Source organism: Lissotriton vulgaris, chromosome 12 (genome assembly GCF_964263255.1).
Source record: "Lissotriton vulgaris chromosome 12, aLisVul1.2, whole genome shotgun sequence".
Taxonomy (NCBI): Eukaryota; Metazoa; Chordata; class Amphibia; order Caudata; family Salamandridae; genus Lissotriton; species Lissotriton vulgaris.
In genome coordinates, this window is record NC_141700.1 from 249,047,098 (window position 1) to 249,074,688 (window position 27,591).

The following is a 27,591-nucleotide window of genomic DNA, read 5'->3' on the forward strand; positions in this document are numbered from 1 at the left end:
ACGGAGCCAGTTCTTCTCCAGCTTTCGGCAGGTTTGCTTGGAGGCCTGGAGGTCTTCAGTGAACCAGCTGGCTTTCTTGCTGGTGTGACTGTTGGAGGGTTTCTTGAACGGGCGAGGGTGTTGGCGCAGTCGTCGATCCACTGTCTGAGGTGGCGGGCGGCGGTGTCGGGGTCAGTGGGGTCGGCGGGTGGGCTCTGGGCAAGGGTGGTGGTTAGCTGGTCTGCAGTGACTTTGCTCCATCAGCGGCGAGGCATCTGTTGGGTGCGGTGGTGCATGGTGGGTTTCCGGAAGGTGAAGTGGATGCAGCGATGGTCTGTCCATTGGAGTTCCGTGGTGTGGTTGAAGGAGACAATAGGGTCAAGCGTGTGGCCGGCAGAGTGGGTGGGTGGTGTTACGAGTTGTCTGAGTCCGAGGTTGGCTACGTTGTCGATCAGGGTGGTGGAGTTGGTGTCGTTGTTGTTCTCGAGGTGGAAGTTCAGGTCCCTGAGGAGGATGTAGTCTGTGGATGCGAGGGTGTGTGTGCTGACGAAATCGGTGATGGAGTCGCTGAACTGTGGTCAGGGTCCGGGGGGTCTGTAGACGAGTGTTCCTCTGAGAGGGGTGTTGGGGTCGGTGTGAATCTGGAAGTGCAGGTGTTTGGCAGTGCTGAGGGTGTCGTCGGTGTTGGTTGAGACTCTGAGAGTGTTCCTGTCGACGATGGCGATTCCTCCTCCTACTCCATTGGTGCGGTCCCTGCGGGTGATCTTGTAGCCTTCCGGGATGGCTATGGCGATGTCGGGTGCTGAGGAGGGGTTCAGCCAGGTCTCCATCAGGAAGGCGACATCTGGGGAGGTTGAGTCGAGTAGGTCCCAGAGTTCAACATTGTGTTTGCGTGCGGAGCGGGTGTTGAGAAGAATGCATCTGAGGTAGTTGGGTTCTTTCCTGGTGGGTGGCTTGGTGGGGCGGATGCTGGTGAAGCTGCAGTTCCGGCAGGTGAAAGGTCCTTGGGTGCGCTTCGGGGTGGCCAGTAAGCAGGTGTGTGATCGTCTGGTGTTGAGTGCGAGGAGGGTGCTGGCATCGTAGCGGAGACGGGCGTTGTGGGGTTCGCGGGGGCCAGGGGTTCTGGCGCTCGGCGCGGTCCAGGCGTGGACGGGCGCTGACAGGCTTGCCTTAGGCGCGCCTTTGGCGCACCAGCCACGCAGCCCCGCAGCCACGCAGCGGCCACCATAAGAAGGGGAGGTGGGAGGGAGGAGCCGCTGGGAGGAGGGAGTGGATGAATGGGCGAGCCGGGGCGGGGCTACAAGGGACGCAGCAGCGGGAGAACCGGGGGCGAGGGACCAGAAGGCAAAAAGGGAGCACAAGGGCACAGAATACAACGGGGAGGGGGAAAACGGGGCAAATACAATGGGAGAAAAACAAGGCAATTATAGTTTGAAAAACAGAGGAAAAATGAGTCAAATACAATGTGAGAAAAACGAGGCAATTACAGTGTGAAAAGAGAGGCAAAACGAGGCAAATACAAAGGGAGAAAAACGAGGCAATTACAGTGTGAAAAACAGAGGCAGATACGAGGCAATACAGTGCAGAGCAGGGAAGCGGGCCGCAGGGGATGCAGAGGCAGCAAAAACGGGGGCAGGAACGGTGTGGGGCAAAAGGGGCACAGGGCACAGAGTACAAGGGGGGGAGGAAGCAAAAAGGAACAAAATAAACAGCAGAGGAGGAGAGAAATGGGATAGTTACACAGTAGGGGCAATACAGAGCAACACAAATCTACGGCCAGCCACTGGCCCCGAACTCGCGACAGTGGCAGCAGCAGCGAGCAGGGGAACACAGGCAGAAAAAGGCTGTGCTGTTGCGGCGTGGGGAGTGACCTGCCTGGAGCAGGGTCAAGAGTTGCTCGATTTTATAGTTTGTTTTCTTTGCTTTGATAGGGCTCAGTCCTGGTGGGCCATTGTCCACTTAAAGTGCTCGACTTGAGCTTGTCTCAGGTATTTATTGGTAAACTTAGAAATTATTTTAGGAAGGTTGTGTGTGTTTATGGGATTTTTTTTAATATGATTGTGGCTGCTTTGCTCTGATCAATATAGAGGACATTATTTTAGTCCAATAGTCCACTTATAAGAATTATAATAATGATTTGTTTTTAGATAACATTTCACATCTAAGTGTTGGTGTTGTAAATATGTGTTTCATCCCTAAACTGAATAGCACTTAATTCAGTGACCTTAAAAGAGTGAAAGGCTATGATTGCCCTGCCTGGATTTAAACCTGTCATATGGAGGTGACCGATTTCGCTGATTAGTTAACTCATCGAGCCAGCTGGATAACATTATGTTCTGACAGCTGGTTGAAGCCAGTAAATCGTCAGTCCAACACTTGCTGCTAATACAAACAACCCTGACAATTCAACCCTACCTAACTTTTAAGTTCTCTGGTTATGAAAGATTTTTATTAATAAGGTTTAGGTTGAATTTTATCTATCGTTTAGTAACCTTTCCAAAAATAAATAATTGGGCTACAGTACTACCACCTTGCCCATGTGACGATGTTTCAACCCATTCCACAATCCATATTATTTTATTCTGTAAATTTTATATTGAACCTAAAAGGCTCTGGCTGATCCCGATGTTAAAAACTATGGGTCTTCGAAGATGCAGACCTGCACTCATCTCCTTGCAAAAATTGGAGGAGGAGTGCAAAACGAAAGTAATAGTAAAATTTCTGAAATTCATTGTTAGACACAGATCAAATTTAGAGTAGAATAGATTATACCACTGTAGGACTACATCTTTTTTGTACTGTATGTGTTTTTATATTGCTTTTAAAAGATTGTTTATCTGTATTTGATGAACTGTAATATTTTTTAATGAACTTTTTCTCATAATGCCTTACAGAGCTTTGTATTCTTGATATTATTCGGTGCTTGAAAAACATCTTATGTGCTTTTATGGTTTTGTACTAACTGAAAACCGAATAAAGAAATTTTGAATTTGAATTTGACTTGATTCTTTTCAGAAAGCTACACATAAAACTGGAGTCCTCAGCGATGGACAATGCTCACAGGTTCCACTGGGATGCCTTTGGCGTACTATAAGCAGCAGATTTAGTACATTAATGTCCAGAGGGCATATCTATGGCTTGCCCTACATTGACCACAAGCCTGTTGGACTTGAATTTCCTCAATGATGACATGTGTAAAGGCAGGTAGGGTTTTACTGTAAAGCTTTGGTCTTTTTAGGTTGAAGCCTACTAGAGAGTGCAGGTGTGCTAAAGACATCTTGGGGACATTCAGAAAGCTGACCTAGGAACGCATTCCACCTGTTGCTTACTGTTAGCTTTGTGGTTTGTAACTCACATTTTCTGCCTTCCTCTTTGCTGTCTTTATTTGCCTTAGGCTGTCCAACTTGAGTTCTTCCCTCCCGCTGCCCAAACCTTGGGGTCCATTAGGATGGCGGACGGACAAAGTCCGTCCGCCATCCTGTTGGGGACCGGTACCGTCCGCCACAAGGGCGGAGGAACCGTGCCCCCAATTAGGATGCAGCCGCCACAGTGGCGGGTGCATCCCGCATTTTTAACATTGTGGCGGAAAGTGCTTAAAGCACCGGCAGCCGCAATGTGAAAAATGCTTGTTGTGCGTTTCAAAGCACAACATGACAAGCACCGCGAGGTGCCTGCCATGCTGTGCTGTGAAACGCAGGGGGGTACCATAGGTACCCCCCATGTGCACCCCACCAACCCCTTCACCCTGGGGGCCCACAACGGGCCCCCAAAGCAGGAACCGTATGCCTTTTCGTGGCAGCATTGCCGGCACAGAAAGGCATTCCTCCCAGGCCATCCTAATATGGCTGGCGGTGTCTTATAGACACCGCCACCATATCAGGCCTTTTCCGCCGCGGTCGCAAGGTGACCGTGGCGGAAAAGCGGCGGACGGTCTTCCCCTCCGCCACGGTCCTCCCTGCCATTGTAATATGGCGGAGAGAAGAAAGGTGGCGGACGGGCAAGGATGGCGGACGGATTGCCACCACCTGCATGGCGGTGGCGATCCGTCCGCCATCCTAATGGACCCCCTGGTTTTTTGTATACTTCCACAAACTCGGTTTGTGTAAACAGGCCTTTAAATCTTTGTCTTATCTTGTCACATTTGCTGTACATTCAAAGACAGAGGTAAAATGTCAAGTTCTCTCTTCTGCAGGAGCTTGGTGTTTACCTTTCTTTCTATGACTTCAAAGTGGGAGAATTTATTTGACAATTCTGCTGAGTATCAATGTAAGAGGAGAGAGTGTAGGAAGATATTTGTTTCTAGGGCCCAAAAAATAAAACGTACTGTACTGGTGTTTCAGAATATATCAGAATTAGTACAAATAAACCATTTTTTTTAGAATTCTGAAGTGTGGTGGAAACAAATATTTGAATAAGATCAAAACACATCCATACACTAGATGAAGACATTTGTGCACATTATAAGTTTTGTGCAGTAAAACCGTATTTTGGTGCAGATGTAATGGCCATTTCATTTGAAATGTGTTGTCTTTAATGGCAGTGCACTACCATACCATGGATACTCCACACTACACCACTCCACTCTATGTCATTCCACTCTATGCCACGCCACTTTACGCCACTCCACTCTGCGGCATGCCACTCAACTCTATGCCCCTCCACTCTACAACAGGAAATGCCACTCCATTTTATGCCCCTCCACTCCACAACATTTACCCTACTCCTGTCATATAGATGCTGCTTTTCTATATACTGTGTTAAGTTAGCATGAGTTTATTAAGTGTTTAAACGACATATTTTCCTTCGGCTTTAGTTTGCACACGACGCATAATTGTTATTGTAGCTTTCAACCTAGACGAAAGATGTGATTTATTTGAGAATAATATGTTATTACTCTGATATCAGTAGCGCTTGGTACACTGTCTGAACAGTGAGTGCTGAACCCTCTAAGAATAACTTAACACAAGGTTGCTGGGAGGCCTGATCCTCGCACCACTAGACATAACACAAATACAGTTGCTGCCAACATTGGGCTCTAAGCGGGTTTAAGATAGAGTTACTGAGAATGCAAAAACACACTTGATGATGCTTCGCATGCAGAGAGCTGGTAGCAGATGATGTGATCCTCTCCTCCTGACATTTAGAGGTATGGGCCCGCCCTGCTAAAACCCATATGAGACCTTCTTAGATATAATATAGTATGCTAAATAGGGAGTGCGAGAAATAGGTGTTATTAACTTCTATTGATTTTAGCATTATAATATGCTATCACCGTTTGCTTATTATGGACTAGTAACTATGCTGATATCTCTGATTCTTATAATATGTCTTTTTGTATTATATAAGATACTGCGTTTGAGAACCTTGCATTGAATAATAAATATTTAAAAAGTGCACATGTCCTCTTTTGCTCCACGTTCTGGTTTGAAATGATTATAGAGCGAAAGAGTGTTCATGTGTTCCACGATACCTGAGGTAACCTAAGTTCATGTTCTGGTTTGTCTAAGTCATTGGGAGTTTGTTAAGACCAATGAGACACTGTAGCTAGCTTGGTAAGGGGATTTTGGATACTGAGGTGAGTTTTGGGTCACCCTAATTCACTGAGGTTCTCGATCTCTATGCACAGTTCTGTAAGAGAACGGAATCCCGGCTACATGGCGCCCGTACGTTGGAGGTCTTATATCATGACACTCGAGTAGTATATCATTCGTTCCTTAACCCCTTCATTCCCGTTTCTGGAAAACGGTGGTGTCGGAAAAAAACCTACCTATTTTTGAAATAGGTCTTTTTCAAGCTTGATTCTATCTAAAACGGTTTCCTTGAATTACTACCCAGTTGTGCTACAAAGTGATCTTTGTTTTTTCACGTTCCTGTGCAGTCATGGCACAAGCCGTGGACATTCCGCTACTTAGTCGCATTGCGGTGCGTGATAATTTGCGGGCTTATAATATTCCTTTGGAAGGCTTTGCTGTGATAATGGTGGTTAGTGCGGAACATGCTTATCCCACAATTGTTTTATTCATGGGTGACGTTTCCAGCGATGGACGCTAATTCAGAAGTGTTCCACAATTACACTGCCACTGCTGTACCTGATGTGTATACTCCGTACAGAGCGCAGGAAGTACCTATTGATGTTTGGCAGCATGGAGTTTGGTGGCGCCCTACCCCATTCTTTGACCGCTCCGAGATTAGGTCCTTTGTCCATTCCAGGCGCAAATTGGCCTGTTTTGGCTGGATTTACTCCTCACCCTCTACACGGCAATTGTAACTTAGGTGAACTTCGGCGACTACATGTAGTCGCGATTGCCGTGATTAGAGCCCTAGTGCACTACACTAGCCGTAACGTTCAGGGTGGAGCCCCTGGAGGTGCGGCGCTTCCGGCAGGGCAGACTGGTTTGAAAATCAGTCCGGTAATGGTCAATTCCGTGATGGGCAAGGAGCCCCAGGATAAGGATGATTTTCCTTTCTGGCTTGCCGAGAAATTTGACCAGCTGGAAGCGGTATTTCCGAATACGACTCCGGGTGAGAAACACCGGATTCTTACGCTTAGTTTACCGAAAGATTTGGCCCCTGAGCTCGTTGACTGTGAGTCCTGGGGAAAGACTTTTGCAGCGGTCTATTCGAGATGCTTTGGCACCCCGTCTATGTCCAATCTGTCTATGGTCCTTAAACGTGTTCAAGATGATCACGGACCGGAGTCTGCGGTTGAGTTGGGTATGCGCCTGTGTGGCACCTTTGTAGTTTGCGATCTGATCCTTGCAAATGTCAAGGGGGATGCAGTGAACTTTCAGATTGCTAACGCGCTAAAGGCGGTTCCCGATGCAGAGAAACCCCGACAGTTGGTGAAGATAATTGTGGAGGCTTATAAAACGGTTGGCCGCAATGCCAAGGGTCTTAAGCCTTTTTCTGATAAAGAGAAAAAGCAGCCCCAGGGACAATCTTCGGTAACGGCGGTTCAGCCCAATTCCAATAAAAAACAAAATTGGCCTAAAAAACAGAAACAGGGTAAGCAACAACAACAACAATCTCAGACTTCTCGCCCTGCGTCTCCATTGCCTGCGCAGGCGGAACGTGTTTATGATTTGCGCGACCGCGCGATGATTAAATCTCCTGATCGGTTTCAGGCTTCTGACCAAAGCGCTCCTCATTCCTTTCAGGACTCATCGGCTCCGTCAACCGGTGGTGGAGGGGGCGGCAGGGGCCGGGGTGGCCAGCAAGGACGTGGTCAGCCCCGCCTGTGCAACGGTGCAGACAAGCAGGAGGGCTCTACGCCTCAGAGACCGCAGTTTGCCAAGAAGAAAGTCGCAGCCTTAACAGCGCATCGATATGCCCCAGATTGTGAGAACGCGGCTTCGGAATCTGATGTGGGCTCTGACCTTGCTGGACAGTGCGGCGGAGATTACCATAGTGAGAGAGGCCCTCCGTCCACTACTGAAGGTGACAGCGACTGACACTTATGTTGTGATTGAAACAGCTGATACGAGAGTTGCTCCCCCTGATAGACTTTTTGAAATTGGCCTGTTAATAGAAGGTGACATACAGCGTACCATAAAAGGGGTATTTTGGGAAAATCTTTCATCTACGTATGACATTTTGCTTTCGGAGGCTGACTGGCCCCCACCTTTTGTTCTTGCAGCTCCGCAAGGGGAGGAGGTGATCCTCCCCAGTTTCGCGAACACTGTTTCGAGAGTGGAAGCGCTGCACTTTGCAGAAGAGTGGGCTCTGGCGCTTGCACCGGCTGTGTACCGCAATCAATGTGGCTGGGATAAATTGTCCCCAAGCCACGAGATTCCTTTACGGTCTCAGCCGCAGCCTCAACCTCAATATCCCATACGACGTGAAACCAAAGCTTCAGTCGCGGCTATCCTTGAACAATTGCAATATCAAGGTGTAATTGAAACATGTGTGTCACCGATGAATAACCCCCTCTTTACTGTGAACAAGCCGGACGGCTCATATCGTTTGGTTTTGGATTACCGGCATTTAAACTCGCATTGCCGTAACTGTGCAGTACAGAATACTCACGGCTCTGCCCTTGTAAATAGTCTTGTGCGTAAGCTGTTCAAAACCACGCTTGACATTTCCAATGGTTTTTATGCCTATAGATTGGACGGTCTAAGTTCCCAATGGACCTCCTTCACATGCAGCGGTGTGCAAAAAAATGTTTCAGCGTCTCCCAATGGGCTATAAGAATAGTCCTGGAGTTTTTTCTGCCCGCATAGTCTCTCTGTTGGAGAGAATCGACCCGGATGCTTGTTCGTATGTGGATGACATATTTCTCACAGACGACGAACTTTGGGAGCATCTGTGTCGAGTGAACAGTATTATTTGTAACTTTGCAGACAAGGGTTACAAGTTTAACTTTGCAAATTGTCTCCCTTTGAATCCAAGTTCAAATGCACGACGATTTGCCTTGAAATACAATTTAATATGGATTGGTACTAGTATCCAATCTCAGCACGGTTCTTTCTTTATGGACCTATCATGGACAGACATCTGATGACATAACCAATACCAGGGTGGAACCTACAACAGCCAACCAATACCAGTGCGGCATCTTCTGATGTAACACTCAACTCCTCGCAGCAGCTCACCCTCATTACAATTGCTCCCTAAACACCCAAACATTTGAAAAAACACAGAGGCAAGCACAATTAACAAATATTTCTTGTCCGCTCCATTAAAGAAGCACAAAGTATTGACTCATTCAAGGGAACAACAGGGAATCACTTTTTCCAATGTTCGTACATGCACACACAGGTGAAATCTCGACCAGCGGGAATTAACTCTGACTAAAGCGGTTTTGTCCTCTGCACAGTAGGATCCACCAACACCAATCACTATTAGTGCATTCACAAAAACCAAATTAAAATGTATTTTAATTGTGAGGTTGATGGTACCTCAAAAACCAACACTACAAGCCTTAGCAGACAAGTTACACAACAGTATACTCTTGTTTTACCTTCTTCCAGGATCTTGTATTGCGACGAGTCCGATTACCTCTTCAAATGCTCAATACTAAGCATGCATATATATTCACACAATCAAACCAGACACATTATGCAAAACATGCAATCTCGACACAACACCACAGGCTTGACATAAACAAATGTGACATGCAACCCTATTTAGACTCCTTGTTCACTGATATCACCTTCGGACCTCAGACACAACGTCCATCCTCCAAATTTGGCCATGGACTTTAGGGACATTGACTGTGCTTGGGCAAGATCTAGACCCTTTCTGGATTATTCTAGCTTATTACTTTTTAGTGACAAAACCATCTGCACTGCCAGCACTTGATAGAGCGGTGGTTTCCGAATCTCAATTTTGGATATATTTATCAAACAAACTACTCTGCTTGTTGTTCGGGCCTTTTCTAGTCGACATGAAGATAATTTTAGGAGCTAACAATTGAATGCATTTCAAACACAGTAAAATCAATGTGTCTCCACAGGAACGACAGAGAATATTGACTTTGACCTTAAGGGTTTTATTAACAAATTACTCAAATTAAAATGCAAATCCGTTAGCAAAAGGTTATTCAATGTATTATCAAGTATACAGATTAAGATGGTCAAGCAATCTAAATATAAGTATTAATAAGAACAAAGGGCCTGACATCCTCAGGTTTCCCCTTGATTACGGTGGTCAGAGGGAAACCCGAAGAAGCAGAATAGTAATCCCTTCAATGACAGCGGAGCCAGGCTCGGCTACGCCGTCGGGATTGCAATGTTTGTTTCCGTCAGCCAAATCATGTTGGCCTTTCCGACATGGATTAGCTGCCGGAAACAGACTTTGGGGGCCCCTAGCAGGCCCCCATTGTCCCTTCCCCTTCTGCTATAGTGTCCCCTTTAAAATCTCCGCATGTGTGGCAGCAGGGCCGGACTGCCCACAGCGGGCACCGGGCAATCCCCCATAGCTGCAAAATCGGCCTTGTACCAAAATCGGCCAAAAACCGGCCCTGGCAAAGAGCTCGGCGGCTCCCCGGGGGGGGAGCACTTTGCCAGTGCCGGTTGTGGTTCCCAGTCCGGCCCTGTGTGGCAGGCACCGCATGGTGCCTGCCACACCATGCAGGGATGTTTTAAAACTTCCATTTCTCAATGGAAGCTTCTGCCCACTGCACAAGCTTACATTGAGAAATGGAGGTTTGCGAACGTTCTATGAGCAGTCACATCATGATAGAGTGGTCAGAACCACCGACCTAAGGTCAAGCAGGTCCTTTTCAGCAACAAAAGTCCGCCTGTCATCGTAATAAGGCCCCATATGTAGAAAGCAATTATATAGAGAACGCATAATAATCAAAATAAGTGTTCCTTCAAGAAAGTTCCCACATACTGCTGGCAATTTATTAGACCCGGTCTTCACTAATATATCCCATATTATCATGCATGCGCCGGTCAGGATGAGCTGGACGGACCATTTTTTGGTCTCCATGTCTCTGTATGGAATTATTCCTGCCCGGCCTAGGGGGCAGCTGACTTCGCTGAAGCGACCCTGGTATAAACTTGACTGGGTTCAATTTGAGACTGGCCTCCTGGCCACGCGTCCCGATTTGCTGGAGGATATTAATGAGGCATACAGGCTATTTTCTGAATGGATCAGGTGACCATTAGACAGCCTTATTCCCATGAAATGCTCAGGTTGTCGTGAATCCAAAACTAGACCCTGGTACAACACGGACCTCGCTGACTTGCATAAAGGTAGTAAGAAGCTGGAGCAGATTTGGAGAAGGGATTTCTGCCTGTTAGCTAAGGCTATCTATAGGGCAGCAATCAAAAAATATCATAAAGCCATCTACTAGGCACGCGCAGCTTTTCTCTCCAATCAAATCCGCAAAAGTACCAATCCTGCTAAAAGCATGTTCTCTATACTCGCCAGCTTGCAATCTCAGCATAATGACATGGGGTCCACTATTAAATCTAACAAGCAGTGTGAGGAGCTGGCCACCTTCTTTGTGAAAAAAGTGGAGGATATCTACAGGTCCTTCCCATCCGCACACAGCAATCCGTTGGCAGCACTTTGCTGCCAACAATTGAATACCCTCCACACCTTTCCACCAATCTCGGTGGAACAGTTGCGATTGCTGGGTAGCAGGATTAAGTCAGGCTCTCCTGTCGATTCTCTTAAACCTGACCAATTCAAGAAGGTATTGCCAACCATCTTACCCTCTCTGACTCAGGTGATCAATATGTCTCTGAGTATGTCTACGGTGCCTAGGGTCTGGAAACAGGTCAAAGTAGTTCCGCTGCTTAAAAAGCCTGCCCTCGATCCAACTAAAGCTGAAAGTTATCGGCCCATTTCTTTGCTTCCTTGGGCAGCTAAGATCACAGAGGCGTATGTGAACTCCCTCTTGTCAGACTTTCTTACTCTCAACAATATACTGGACCCCTTCCAGGATGGCTTTAGGCCAGGTCACAGCACGGAGTCGGCTCTCCTGGCTGTGACAGAACATCTCTGGTCGGCCGTAGACGTGGGGCAAACGTCGGCGCTGATCCTGTTGGACTTAAGCGCCGCGTTCGATACAGTATTGCATGACATTCTGTTGAGACACTTGGCAGAGGTAGGAATTACAGGTCAGGCACTGGAGTGGCCTTTCTCAGTATCAGCCCCCGTTTGTGTCTAGTGAATACTGTATCAGACAATGAGTGCCACAGGGTTCTTCTCTCAGTCCCCTACTCTTTAATGTTTATGTTCAACCTTTGGCTGTTGTAGCTCTGAGTAGGGGCCTGACCATGGTCTCGTATGCTGACGACACTCAGTTAGTGGTGGCACTCTCCAATAACACTGAGCAAGCCCTTAAGTTTCAGGGCGATCTTGCGGCAGTGGCCGAGTGGATGACCGCTAACTGCCTTCAACTGAATTCCAGCAAGTCGGAGGTACTGGTGGTAGACAGAGACCATGGTCTGTGGAGTGACCTTTGGTGGCCAGTAAGCCTGGGCACGCCCCTTTCCCATAAGCAAAAAGTAAAGAACCTACTGGTTTGGTTGGACTAATCTTTAAACTTCCGAGCCCAAAACAAAAAAATAGCAGGGATCTGTTTTGAACTACTACGGGGGCCCAGGCCATTGATGGGTTTCTTCGATGCCTCTACACGTCAGCTTATCATTCAAGCGATGGTCTTGTCCAGACTTCATTATGCCTGTTCACTTTACTTAGGGTCTAATAAACCAGAGGTTCAGAGGCTGCAAAGGATTCAAAATGCAGCAGCCAGAACCCTCCTAGGTTTGCGGAAGTTCTGCTCTCTGTCCAGGGCCATCCGCCGACTCCATTGGCTTCCGGTGGCCAGGCGCATTGAGTTTAAGGCTTTATGCACCTCCTTTAAGGTTTTGAAATCTGCTTCTCCACCTATTCTGGCCAATCTTCTTTCATCTTGTGTTCCACCCCGCCCCCTTCGGTCAGAGGGACAGCACTTGGTGGTGGTCCCTCGGATTTGTAGAGTTCGGGCTGGCGGCCGCTCTTTTCGCTACAGAGCTGCCATGCTATGGAACACACTTCCTGTATAGATTCGGGGCCTTGATAACTATCTTGAATTTAGGAAGGCTATCAAGACTTTTCTCTTCCCCACTAACTAGCTGGTGTTGCCTTGTGTTGTGTCAGTCTTTACTTTCAGCGCCGGGTGCCCTTTTGCTTGGACAGGTGTTCACGCTATATAAGACACCGTAACATAACATAACATAACTTCTATGATACTTCTTTTCTAACTACCGCGAGACTCCCACCATGACGACAGGAAGATAGAAGCATGTGACTCTTAGAAAGATTCAATGCTGGAGAAATATAATGATTTTAAAATAATGTTATTAACATTTAATTTTTCAAGCTCTCTGTGGAGCAGTGTGGAGCAGGTGGCTCCTCTACACCTATGGAGGAACCACCGCTGAGTGTCATGTCACTCGACCCCGCATGCAAGGCTATGGTGTACTGCCCTAAACTCTTTCAAGATCAATTACCCACCAAACCCAACTAAAAATGCAGCAAAAGCTACACACCCAGATTACTAAAAGAGTGACCTGAAACTCTAAGTTCCGACACATACTTCTGCATCAGGAAAGGAATCATGAAAAATGACCTAATTATTTTCACTCGGCGGACAGCCTGCATATAGTGTCTTGGTGACTACACTTCTAGATGCCATAGTCTCTAAAAAAAAATCCACACAGGCTCAAACTATTCAGATCCCCAACCTCTTTCTTTAGGGTAGAGGCTGTTAAATCAATCTACAATGACAATATTCTTGTGCAAGCATCTGACCTGAACTTGAACATTTTTGATAGGCTTTTTCTTTCCTTTAAAGCCCACACATTCAAATGAACTTACAAACTCTCAACTGGTGTCACGTGATCTTCACAACGCCACTGGAATCTAGGCAACTTGAACCACAACCAAAAACTCTCACTGCTGCTAGGCAAATTCTTTTGTTCCCACATCCCAAACACTGTAATTCGGAAACAACATGTCAGGAAGGTCACTCACTATTGATCAAAGGCAACAACCCCCAAATCAGAATGAGCCAAAATAACTCCGAACACCAGGATCTGCCAAAGGCAAGGGGAATTCAGCCGAAGCCCCCTATTAGGTTAGAGGAGCATCACTCCCCAGCTGCCAGTGTAATAAAAGTGAAAAATAAAACAGTAATAACCTAAATTACTGTTTTATTTTCACTACTCCCAGCCAAAGCAGTGTTTGGGGGAGGTGCATTTCTGCTGACTGGCAGCAGGGGAGTGGTTCTCACTCCATCAGTTTATACTGCGCAGGTCACTTTGGCCGGTTGTCTTCTGACGGCCAGCCTGACTTATGCAGTGTAAAGCTCTCCACTTAGAAGTCTCAGACAGTTGGTTGAAGAGCAGGCACAGGCCTCCTGTGCCATGCCTGCTTAAGGCCTGTGCCTGCTGGAGCGTCAAGGCAGCCCACTCCAGCCAATCCTGGCACAGCTCTCATACTGCACCCAAGAACAAAGAAGACAAAGACAGAGGAGAGCGAAACAAAGTTAAGTACATTTAAATTGTTTTAAAATCTTTTTGGCACCCTATGGTTTTGGCACTTGGTCCCCTCAATGCCCCACTAGTGTTAGGGTAATCGCCCGCCTCTTGGGGAATGATGCACCTACAGAGACCGACTCTGCCTCTCATTCAAGAACAGCGAGAGCACAATCTAATAGACTCCGCACGACTCAGAAGCCAGGTGTCATTGATTCACCTAGGCACCTTTCAACACCGAGAGTGCAGAATATATCTTAACACCCCCATGTAAAGAGACAGCCACACCCACAAACATCAAGCTCTCACCTCCGTCTTGGAAAATATCCTTCTGAAGCAGTACAAGATAGAATGTACACACACAAAGAGTAGTAGTGCATAGACGTTTTAAGGCACGGGCAAAGAGGGCTCTGGCCCAGGGTCCCAGCCCTTCAGGGGGCCCCTCCAGCTCTGTTCTACCGAATCTTCCCCTGACAACCTTGAACAATTCTTTGACATACTATTTTATATACCAATGTCCTTTAATTTATTTTTAATGTAGGTGATGTTTGAAAGTCTATTAGACATTTTGCTGAGAAATGTTGTCTTTATGGTTCATGCAAAATTACATTAAAAAATGGTTTCTTTTAGATCAGAATAAGACCTCACATACGAGAAATGGAAGGGTGTCACAGAGATTATTTGCAGTGATATTAGTAAGCTGCTGCCTGGTTACAATATTGAAAGCACACATCACTATCCCTAAATATTAGATGCAAACACATTTAGAATTTGTACGAGTGCAACTGTGCACAAGGTCGGACTGGCCAGCCAGGCAAGCAGTTCCACTACACCAAGGGGGCCCCTGAGGTACGATGAGGGCGGCGACGCAGGGGAGAAGGGTAATCAAAATACGAGGAAAGTCTCCACCCGGGTTGAATCAAAGGGCTCTAATAAAGTCACCAAGAATTCTGCCTCCTGGCAGACTACGGGATGGGGGATGAAGTCCAATTTACTCCTGAGGGACTTTGGGGGCCAAGAAGCCCTCCTGGTACACCTGTAAGTCCTACGCAGCAGAATTCCTGAGTGCTGGTCAGAGGCCCAGCACCCTTTCTCCACCACTCTGCAAATGCTACTACCAGTTAAAGAAGTGTTTGCAATGTAATAGATTTTGTGTGTAGTGGAATTCTGTGGTATGTTGTGCAGTGAAATTATGTGGATAGAAAGTATGTGGTATTCTGTGTATAGGAATTATGTAGAGCGGGATTATGTTTTATGGAGAGTAATTATGTGGTATGGTAGTCTGTGTTGTGGAGTGGTAACCTCAGGTTTAGTCTTCCTCATTTCCATAGAAGCTCAACTATGAACTCAGTGAGACAAAAAAACAAGGAATCACTGAGCAGCACTTGTGGACCTAGTTAGAGGTATGAGCCCGGCCACTGGAATTATGTGACTGTTTGGCTGCACCAACTTTCGCACAATTATACATTTTCTGCATTAGCCACATAACTCATCATCTGCTCCCTAATCTGCAGATTTGAACAAAAAAAGCCTTGTTTCTAGCTCAAACGGCTCAAATGTTTCCAAAAATGCAGCGAAAAGTGTTACAGCGTGGTGGAAGGCCCTTTGCAAACCTAAAATGGTCACCTGTTACTTATTGCTAAATCTTGGTGTTAAATTGGTCCTAATGGTGTGGAAGCCACTCTTGCTTTCCTCTGCGCCTCTCTTGCCTCTTTCTGAGCCTCATTTGCTTCTTTCTGAACCCCTATTGCCTCTTTTTGCACCCTTTTTCTGTACCCCTCTTACATCTTTATGCACCCCTTTTGCCTCTTTCTGTACCTATGTTCCTTTTTTCTGCACTTCTTTTGTTTCTTTCTGTACCTGTCTTGCTTCTTTATGCACCTCTCTTTTCTCTTTCTGTACCTCTCTTTCCTCTATCGGCACCCCTGCTCCCTCTTTCTGCACCTTTCCTGCCTGTTTCTGCACCTCTCTTGCCTCTTTATGTACCTCTCTTGCCTATTTATGCACTTCTCATCCTTCTTTCTGCACCTTTCCTGCCTGTTTCTTCCCCTTTCGCGAATCTTTCAGCATCTCTGTTACTTCTTTCTGCGCTTCTCTTCCTTTGTTCTGCACCCATCCAGCCTCTTTCTGTACCTCTCTTGCCTCTTTGTACGCCCTCCTACCTTTTTCTGCACCCCTCTTGCTTCTTTTTGCACCTCTGTTGGTTCTTTCTGCACTGCTCTTGCTTCTTTCTGCGCCTCTGTTGCTTCTATCAGCAGTTCTCTTGCCTCTTTCTGTACTTCTCTTCCTTCTTTCTGCACCCCTCCTGCTTCTTTCTGTACTTCTCTTGCCTCTTAGCATTTAAAAAAACCTTTGAAATTCACAGAAAAAAAACACAGGTTTCAGGGACAGTATAGTTAGATGGACATTTCACTTGTACAAAACCAGAGAAATTCGGTCGTTATAGTTAGTTGAGCTAACTATAACCTGCGCCTCGCAACGCACTGCTGATGATGTCACATATTACATCACTCATAACCTGGTCAGTGACATCACTGATGACAACACTGATGACATCTCAAATGACATCACTGATGACATCATCCACTTAATATCTGATGCTCCTCATCACTCCCTAATATAACCTTTCATACACCTACTCTAAAATACAGACTACCATTCTCCAAACCATAGACACACCAATACCAGTTAGTACATACCCACTGACTGATTCATAGGTCTACACACACATCTACTCACCCATACAGTTACTCATTCATGCAGTCACTCATCAATACAGCCACTAATATATGCACCCATCCACCTATACAAATACTCACACACCACTACTCACCCATAGAGTTACTCACACACTTGGTCACTCACCCAAAGAATCAATCACACTGTGATTTACTGATCATACAGTTATACACACACCACCTCACATACTTACTCTCTTTTACAATCGCTGACACAAGCACACACTCATCCATACAGCCACTCTCACAATCACTCACTCTCAGATATAATCATTTACATACTTCAACACTGACATATACTGCTCTCCACATATGCAATTAGTCACACATGTCACACAGAGAAATCCATTCACTCACCAACACAGCCATACACGCACTCACCAATTCATATAACCACTCACAGATACAATCATGAACCAATACACCTAGTGAATCACCCACTCACACATCCATGCTGGGAGTCACACACCTCACACTCACCCACACAGAGACTCAGGCACCCATACAGGTACTCAGACAACCAATCATTAACCCATATGGATAGTCATGTAGCTACTGACCAACCCATGAAGCCACTTAAACACCAACTGAAAGACTGATACAGGCATTCAGATTAGTCAATAACCCATGCATTCACTAAGAAACATTTAATCACTCACTTATACAGTTAGTTACCACCTACTAAATCATCAATTCAAACACTCATACACCCACTCATTCTTCAATACACCTTGGTATATATATATATAAATTAAACTTTGAAAAAATCAGTTACTGGATGATGTCATCAGTGATGTCATTAGTGATGTCATTTGAGATGTCATCAGTGATGTCACTGACCATGTCATGAGTGATGTAATATATGATGTCATCCGCAGTGCAATGCGGGGGTGAGAGTGATAGTTAGCTCAACTAACTATAACAGCCGCATTTCTCTGGTTGTGTACGAGTAAAATGTCCAACTAACTATAAGGTCCCTAAAGCTGTGTTTTTTTCAGTGAATATATATATATATATATATATACGCTTCTCGTCTCCCTCGTTTTCACAAAAGACACAGCACTCACGGGGGAGAGTCACAGATTTTATTCGGACTCTCAAACGCACCAGACGCGTTTCGGCATTCACCTTCCTCAATGGTACGAGGGCGTGCCAGAAACGACCATTATTTATTTACACCGTGACCACATTTCCTGTTTGTCGTGAACATAAACATCAACAAAGGACCAATGTATGTTTTGTTAAATGCGGCACCATCTTGAAACACAATTGCATAACAAAAGTATATACATAATTACATAATTTATTTAGCGTAATTAGCGTTTAAAAGGCTCCCGCAGCGCAAGCGGCTTTGCTTTTCACTGGTTCCACTTCGGTGCTTTCCTTTCCTGGGTACAGGAACAAGCAAGGCTCACCTCCAGAACTCGGACGGATTGGGAGCGGTGTAGGTGTCATCTGACATCACGCTGGGCGAGGTATGAATTGCCTTGCTCCCGCTTTATTTCCCTGAGTGAAAGAGGTGGTTGCGGATGGGGACTCGAGGGGGCACCTGAAGTTGGGACGGCTGGACATTGGGGCTCAACGTAAATTGCTCCACCTAACGCATTTCCTGCCAGCATAGAAAGGAGCATGCTGGGACCTGTAGGCGCTGAACATTTTGTGTCCACAAGGAGGTCAAGGCGTTTTTTTGGTATTTCACCCATGGGGGTGGAGCAATCTCCACAGTAGCAGGAAGGGGCGGAACATATAAAGCCTGATTCAACTCACCTGCACTATGCAAGCAACACCCACGGCGCTGAAGAAGGCAAACCACGCCGAAATGCATTCGCCAGAGCGGGTGTACCTGGACTCCAATTTGCCATCTGTTTCCTGATTAAAGGTGCCTCCAAACGTCTCCCCTTAAGTCGGCCTTTTCTTTCTTCTTGGAGGAAAGTGGATGTACATTTGTAACGCGACCCCCAGTGACGCGTTTAAAAGGCTCCCGCAGCGCAAGCGGCTTTGCTTTTCACTGGTTCCACTTCGGTGCTTTCCTTTCCTGGGTACAGGAACAAGCAAGGCTCACCTCCAGAACTCGGACGGATTGGGAGCGGTGTAGGTGTCATCTGACATCACGCTGGGCGAGGTATGATTTGCCTTGCTCCCGCTTTATTTCCCTGAGTGAAAGAGGTGGTTGCGGATGGGGACTCGAGGGGGCACCTGAAGTTGGGACGGCTGGACATTGGGGCTCAACGTAAATTGCTCCACCTAACGCATTTCCTGCCAGCATAGAAAGGAGCATGCTGGGACCTGTAGGCGCTGAACATTTTGTGTCCACAAGGAGGTCAAGGCGTTTTTTTGGTATTTCACCCATGGGGGTGGAGCAATCTCCACAGTAGCAGGAAGGGGCGGAACATATAAAGCCTGATTCAACTCACCTGCACTATGCAAGCAACACCCACGGCGCTGAAGAAGGCAAACCACGCCGAAATGCATTCGCCAGAGCGGGTGTACCTGGACTCCAATTTGCCATCTGTTTCCTGATTAAAGGTGCCTCCAAACGTCTCCCCTTAAGTCGGCCTTTTCTTTCTTCTTGGAGGAAAGTGGATGTACATTTGTAACGCGACCCCCAGTGACGCGTTTAAAAGGCTCCCGCAGCGCAAGCGGCTTTGCTTTTCACTGGTTCCACTTCGGTGCTTTCCTTTCCTGGGTACAGGAACAAGCAAGGCTCACCTCCAGAACTCGGACGGATTGGGAGCGGTGTAGGTGTCATCTGACATCACGCTGGGCGAGGTATGATTTGCCTTGCTCCCGCTTTATTTCCCTGAGTGAAAGAGGTGGTTGCGGATGGGGACTCGAGGGGGCACCTGAAGTTGGGACGGCTGGACATTGGGGCTCAACGTAAATTGCTCCACCTAACGCATTTCCTGCCAGCATAGAAAGGAGCATGCTGGGACCTGTAGGCGCTGAACATTTTGTGTCCACAAGGAGGTCAAGGCGTTTTTTTGGTATTTCACCCATGGGGGTGGAGCAATCTCCACAGTAGCAGGAAGGGGCGGAACATATAAAGCCTGATTCAACTCACCTGCACTATGCAAGCAACACCCACGGCGCTGAAGAAGGCAAACCACGCCGAAATGCATTCGCCAGAGCGGGTGTACCTGGACTCCAATTTGCCATCTGTTTCCTGATTAAAGGTGCCTCCAAACGTCTCCCCTTAAGTCGGCCTTTTCTTTCTTCTTGGAGGAAAGTGGATGTACATAATTACATATATACACAATATCTTGATAGTCTAATATACTGTCAATAAATCTATATTTCATTATATTCTGTACCATATTCGAGGCATCAATTTAGCACATAAATCACGCCCTGAATGGGCATATTATGCAATTTACTCGTTCAAAGCGCCCTCCAAAGTATCATGCACTGAATGGGCAAATTATACATACATGATGTCCATAAATAATAATAAAGTACATACCCAAACAAACAAAATAAATAAAATAAACTAAGTGACTCTCTGCCCCACATATAAACACTAACCACAATCCATGTTAAATATAATACATCAGAAGCTTTCAGGGTAAAGTGCAGATATTTTCTATTTACAGAATACATACGATATAGCCAAACATCTTACTCTGGCTATTCTAAACTTACTCCGATTACCACTACAACATTATCTTCACCGTCCAAACCGAATATACCTTATTACCTACTGGCAGTCGCCAGTAGGTAGTTATAGTTAGGACCTAGTTTCCATAGGAAATCCACATTCTATTGGGAATAACTTTGGCGCCGGTGGACGAATCTTCGCGAATTTCTCAAAGAAGATGGCCCGCTCTGCTCCGCTCCTTCCTTTAAAGTTTGGGGGGGATTTGTCAAGTGGGGGCTGAGATAAAAGGGGGGTCCCAAAACGTGTTTTCCCCATGTTATTTTCCATAGGACCTTTAGACACGGCTACAGCCTGAACAGCTGAATGGAATTATAAGAAATTTGGCAAAAAGGTAGAGTCTGGCTCGCAGATTATGCCTTTGTTTAAATAGTGTAAATCCCTCCAGTAGTTGCTGAGAAAATTATAGTTAAAATCAATTATATATCTATAAGCGCACACCCGTGCGCGCACCTTCCCGTGCGTGAGCGGAATTCTGATTTGACGTCTGTCAACATTCGATTCGTAGGAAATAAGGAAGTGTTGACCGCCATTTTGTCAGTGCGAGTCCTCATATTGTAGAGAACAAAGGGGCAGAACATGGAAAGGGGGCAGGGTGGAGACTCCCTGACCCCCTAGGTATTCTCAGGGGGTCCATTAAGGACCCCCAAGGCCGAAAAAACCCTTTTTTTTTTTTCTAAAGTTGCGGGGTGCGCGCACCCGATCGCGCACCTCATCTCAAAATGGCGTTTTACTTGATTTAAATAAAAGTTTCGAAACGTGAGAAGGAGGCAAGGTAGAGACACCCTGACCTCCTAGACCTTCTCAAGGGGTCCCAGAAGAATTTCGACGGGCCAAAAAATGTTTTTTTTTGTTGAAAAATAGCGGGGTGCGCACACGCCGTCTCAAAATGGTGTTTAACTTGATTTACATAAAAGTTTCAAAACGTGAGAAGGAGGCTTGGTAAACACTCCCTGACCCCCTAGGTATTCTCAAGGGGTCCATTATGTAAACCCAAGGCCCAAAAAAAACTGTAGTTTTTTTCTAAAAAGTTGCGGGGTGCGCGCACCCGGTCGCGCACGTTGGGTTAAAATGGCGTTTTACCCGATTTACATAAAAGTTTCAAAACGTGAAAAAGAGGAAAGATAGACAGTCCCTGACCTCCTAGAATTTCTCAGGGGGTGCCTAAACAACTCCGACGGGCAAAAAAAAATTTTTTTAATTCTTAAAAAATTTGCGTGGTGCGCGCACCCGGTCACGCACCTCACAATTCAATTGAAAAAAAAAAGTCAAGTCATGTGACTCAAAAACAACATATTTCATTGGTTCATAGTAGTTTCAGATCTAGAATCTTCAAAACCCCACCCATTTCCCTCACTATTTGCTTTATTCTCCTGGAAGAAGGACCCTTTTTGGAGCTGGAAGCATAAAAAACAACAGGATGTCAGAAAGACAAGAAACAACATCTTCTTCTTCTGACTCCCACATGGAATATTGCCAGCAAGCCAAGAAGGGGAAATCTTCTTTTATTTGGAAGTTTTTTACTTTTCCTGAGGGACTAAAAAGGTAAATTCCCACTAAAGTAACATGTACCCTTTGTGGTACTGTTCTTTCAAGGGGAAACCCTCTTAAAAAATACTCTTTTTCAATCCATACTATGATGAGACATGTAAAAAATGTGCACCCTGTGCAATATGCCCAAGCAGCTACAAGAGCTCTGGCCCAGCAGATTCCACCAGCTGTGGCCAGCACATCTACAGCTCCACCTCCATCGCCAGCAACAGCAGAAATGGACATTAGGCCATATTTGGCACATGTGCATATGCGGTGCAGCAAATGTTTTGATATTATTGTTTATGGAGAACAGAGCCTGAATCTAATTGAATGCAGGATTCAGAATCATAAATGCTCTGAAAGGAGATAATTTTTTTTCTATTTTTCATTTATTTTGTTCCGGTTGAACAGTTTCCTTGTTGCAGTTCCTGAATTTTCTTCAAAAAAACAAAAAAAATCTCAAACTTTAAAAAAAGGAAAACAAATATAAAACAACAAAAGAAAAAAAACAGTTCTTTTCAGAACTCATTTATTGTCATTTGAGATGTCATCAGTGATGTCATCAGTGATGTCACTGACCATGTCATGAATGATGTATTATGTGACATCGTCAGCAGTGGATTGTGGGCGTGCGAGTTATAGTGAGTACAACTAACTATAACGTGGGAATTTCAATGGTTTTGTATGAGTAAATTGTCCAGCTAACTATAACTGATATAAAACCTATGTTTTTTTCAATGAATATACATATGTGTACACATGTCTACAGTAGCAACAAACCCAGCTATACCGATAACCTTATTTTTTAATAAAGAGCCCTTTATCCAAGATGTACTGCCATTTCCTCATTACTGTTCAATCCCCCAGAGGTCTTAGTACACAGATCGATTATGTAACGGGACTCTAGTCTTCTTAATCTCATCATCCCATCCCCACCCCTTAGACTGCCTGGGACGTGGTCTATGGAAAAAAAGGTTACCAGGTCATTTTTACTACTATGATGTTTCTCAAAGTGCCTGGCCACTGGGTATGCTATATCACATTTATTAATAGCACGAAGATGCTCCAAAATGCGAATTTTGGTCTGATGTATCATGCTACTGATATACCTTAGTCCACAAGGACTGGTTAAACAGTATACGGTATATGGGGTGCTACAGGTCAGAAACTTCCTAATCCATCTAGTTGATTCTCATACTTTGTACGACAAAATCTTGTTACAGTTTTTACAGGCTTTACGCCTCCCACATGGACAAAAACCAATTGGAGGTTCGCCAAACAGTTTAGGTACCGTCCGTACAAAGTGGCTTCTTGTTAATGTGTCCCTCAAGGCTCTCACTCTTCTAAAGGTCACCATAGGACGTGTCGGTAGATCCATCCCAATAATGGGATCCGTCCGTAATAAATTCCCGTTTTTTCTAAGGACAGTTCTCAACATCCCTGCTCCGCTGGAATACATGGTTATCATTCTAAAAGGTTTTTCCTTGTTAGAGCTTGATTGTTGTTTAAGAAGTTCTACCCTGGGTTTTTCATGCAGCCTATGCAAGGAATCATTCAAACATTTGTGACCATAGCCTCTAGCTTTTAATCTAGTGATACTTGCTGCTGCATGGAAGTTAAAATCCTCATCGGTGGTACAGTTTCTCTTAATTCTGAGTAATTCCCCATAGGGTATACTCTGAATTGCTTTTTGCACCACTCGCCTCCCCTCCGTGTTGGGGGAGGCGAGTGGCGCAAAAAGCAATTTCTCACCACCCGTAACCAGAAGCAAACGATACAACATTTTTCTGTTTGTACATAAACTAAAGCTAATGAAAATGTTTATGCTAATGAAAAAACGGGCTCTAGCACAGAAGAGCAATGAACCAGATTGGAGCACACAGGTGTCAAATGTTTTGAGCATACAGGATGTTGAGAGTCTGGCATGCGCTATGGAACTGTGTGGTGAGGATGTGAGTGGTTTGAGTGATTCTGAGATACTAGACAGGATGGGTTTGACTTTGGGAGGACATAATGTGACTAATCACAGACCCAAATCTACCTTCAATCCCATCACACCACACGACCACTTAGAGACATTCCATGACATTGTTATTAGAGATCTGCCATTTCTCTGGGAGAACAGCAAAAACAAACATGCACATAATCTAACGCCAGACCAAAGGAAAGCCCTTGGCACACTTAATGCTGACCCCTGTTGTGTAATTAAGCCATCTGACATAGGAGGCAACGTTGTCCTATGGGATGTGAACCTGTACAGACAAGAGGACAAGAACCAACTCGAATTATCAGGCAACTATAGGGGATCTAACAGGGAGGAATATGGTTCTAGCATCACCATCGTTAATGACAAACTACAGGTTTGGAGAGAAGAGAATCTGCTTGCAGAGTCAGAATTCAGATTTGTATGTGTTAAACAACCGGTCTCCCCCTGTTTTTACATGCTGCCAAAGGTGCACAAGAACAAAACTAACCCTCCTGGTAGACCCATTGTTTCTGCCAACGGCAGTCTTCTCAAGAATGCATCCATCTATTTAGATACTTTTCTCTTTCCCTATGTCCTCAACCTCCCGTCCTATTGCAGGGACAGTACAGATTTCATTACGAAGATAGATGGTATCAGGTGGGAGGACAGTTTCTGGCTAGTCACTGTAGACGTGGTATCACTGTATACATGTATCAGACACGCTGATGGCTTGAAGGCATGTAGACACTTCCTAAGGGACAGATCTGTCTTTTTTCTTCAACAAACCGAAATGCTGCTTGAAATGTTAGAGTTTTGTTTACTAAACAATTTCTTTCTGTTTGAGGACGTGTGGTTTAAACAAGAGGTGGGCACAGCAATGGGGAGTTGCTTTGCTCCAAGTTTTGCCTGCATGCTGATGGGTTGGTGGGAGGAACAAGTGCTATGGTCAGATGAAAATGCTAATCTCACACATCACATTGCCTTTTACTCCAGGTATATTGATGACATTTTTCTGATCTGGGATGGTTCCAAGTTAGAACTGAACAAATTCCTTGCCTCCCTTAACAAGAATGATGTCAATCTTAAATTTACCAGCAAGACAGACCAGACAGAAATGGACTTCCTTGACATAAGAGTCAGAATTATGGAAGGGGCCATACAAACCAGCTTATATAGGAAACCCACCTCAGGCAACAGCATTCTACATGCTAAAAGTCACCATCCCAATAGTCTTAAGGATCGCATCCCGTATGGGGAAATCCTGAGGGCAAAACGTAATTGTAGCTCAGAGACAGCATATGAGGAAGAACAGACTATCATGACACGGAGATTCAAGGCCAGGGGCTATTCCGACCAAGTACTGCTAGTGGCAAAAGAGAAAGCTAAAGCCAGGAATAGAGAGACACTCTTGGCCCAAAAGAAAGTGAGAACCACAGAGAACCAGAAATCAAACAATGTAAGGCTGATAACATCCTACAATGTAGAGGCAGGTAGAGTACGTGAGATTGTAAAGAGGCACTGGCACATTGTCAAGAGTGATCCTATCATTGGCAAAACAATCAATAGACAACCCCAGATAACATACAGGAAGGTGCGTTCCTTGAAAGACATGCTAGTGAGGAGCTACTTCGAGGCACCGAAAAAGACAAAGACTTGGCTCAAGGAACAAAAAGGCTTTTTCAAATGTGGCAAGTACAAAGCCTGTGCCAATAGCAAGAATGTCAAAACATATCCCCTCCCCTCGGGTAAAAATGAAAAAATTGGGAAGTTTATGAATTGCAATACTGACTTTTGTGTGTACGTGATTGTATGCCCTTGGGCCAAGTTCTATGTTGGGAGCACCATCTTCCCAATAAAGAAACGTATATTGGAACACATGAGGGCTATTAAGAATGTTGACATGAATTATGCTACTGCACGCCACTGGTTACGCTTCCATGACAGTAATGTTAACCAATTGTCTTTCTTTGGCATTGACAGAATTCCTGCAAATCCGAGAGGGGGTAACAGACTAAAGCAGCTACGAGTGCTTGAATCCCAGTACATCATCCATCTGGATTCAAGAAACCCCTTTGGCATGAATGAGGATGAGGAATTACATGTGCACATTGGCTGAAGACCTTATGTTAGGCCCTGGAACTACCTTACCTTACCTCTGCACCTGTACCTCTTCTTGCTTCCATTTCCAGCTGTTGTGTTTGCTACGTCCAACGCACACTATTCCATTGGAGAGGGCCCTCTCTGATGATAGCTGTGGAGTTAGGAGCTTCACAGTATAGCTTAGACCATATGACTTCATAATAATCCACCTGGTCCTGCACGTGTGGTAGTTTGCACTCTGCAAACAACCTATCACCATCTCACTTTTGGTAATATTTACCCTTTCCCCTTGTGCACACAACCTGTATCCCACCTTTTTAACTACACAATCACACCCACAACTATACTTCTTGGCGTAGGTCTGAATAGGCTGTCCACAGATAGTATAGGGTTCACTTCTTGCACTAATCACAGTGCTAAATGACCCATTTTAGCACTATTTGTTTTATCAAAGCCATATCTGAGGATTGGCTTCATTCCCCCTCAATCCCCTCACTTCCCTTGACCCAGCTCCACCTCCCTGTACATAGAAATCTCTGAAGATATCTCTTGGCAAGACGAATAAACATTCACATAGAAAGCTTTTTGCAGCACTAGCTCCTTAGCTAGGGAGAATGCCCTACTTTTAGACCAATTGGCCACTGGGTCAGGACGAACATCTTGTCTTTCTTCCTCTTCATTACCGAGGATTGTGAATTTATATACATGTTATATTTCTGTCCCCGCCAAGAGTTGATATGAGGCCACTTGGCCTAAATTTATTCTGTTTTGACTCTAATTATGTGCAAATGTATGGAGGAATACATCCAGTGCTTTTGATTTAATAACATTGGCCACCTGGCCAGACTGTTAAGTTAATTTATTTATTTAATCAATTTAATTAATTCAATTTATTGAGTATTATATACAGACTTCCAATGCAATTTGAATAATGAAATATGACTTATTTATTTAATTTAAGCACAGAATCAGGTTAATAATTGCACTATTGAGTCTTTCTTCTACTCATTTGTAGTTCCTACAGAATTTGTAGTTTGCTTTTGGGATGTGGTCCTATGTCTATTTTCACTACTCTTTTGGTGCACTTTAAAATGGTGATTGTTATGTTTACTTGGTTGGCTAACGAAGAAGACCGCCTGGTCGAAACGCGTCGCCAATAAACGTTTCTCACACGGACCCTGGAGTGCGAGTCTTTTGTGTTTTCCCTGGAGTTATCAGTGGGGGAACCCTTTCGGATATATATATATATATATATATATATATATATATATATATATATATATATATATATATATATATATATAGATATATATATATATATATAAATATATATATATATATATATTTTTTTTTTTCAAAAGTGCTCGCTGCAGCCACCAACTCCCAAAGGGTCAGAAAGAAAAATGAGGCAGACCCTTCTCGGTGCTTTTTCAGTTTATTTCAAACACCAGTCCTCACGACGCGTTTCGGCAGATCCCTGCCTTGATCACATGACAACACGTCAGTGAAGCACATCCCTTTTTAAAGTGCTAGTGCCCATTATTAAACATAGAAGAGGTATTACCATATGTACATAACGGTAGTCTGTCTTTCTGCACTCTATTTTCTTAAAAAACAAACTTTTTCCGTTTTTGCAATTGTACG

General features: G+C 45.0%; 1 protein-coding gene across 2 annotated transcripts in view; it reads right to left on the reverse strand.

Moving 5' to 3' along the window:
• LOC147673880 (cytochrome P450 2D17-like) overlaps positions 1-27,591 on the reverse strand; it is a 464,170-nt gene that overhangs the window by 237,068 nt on the left and 199,511 nt on the right. The window lies entirely within an intron of this gene.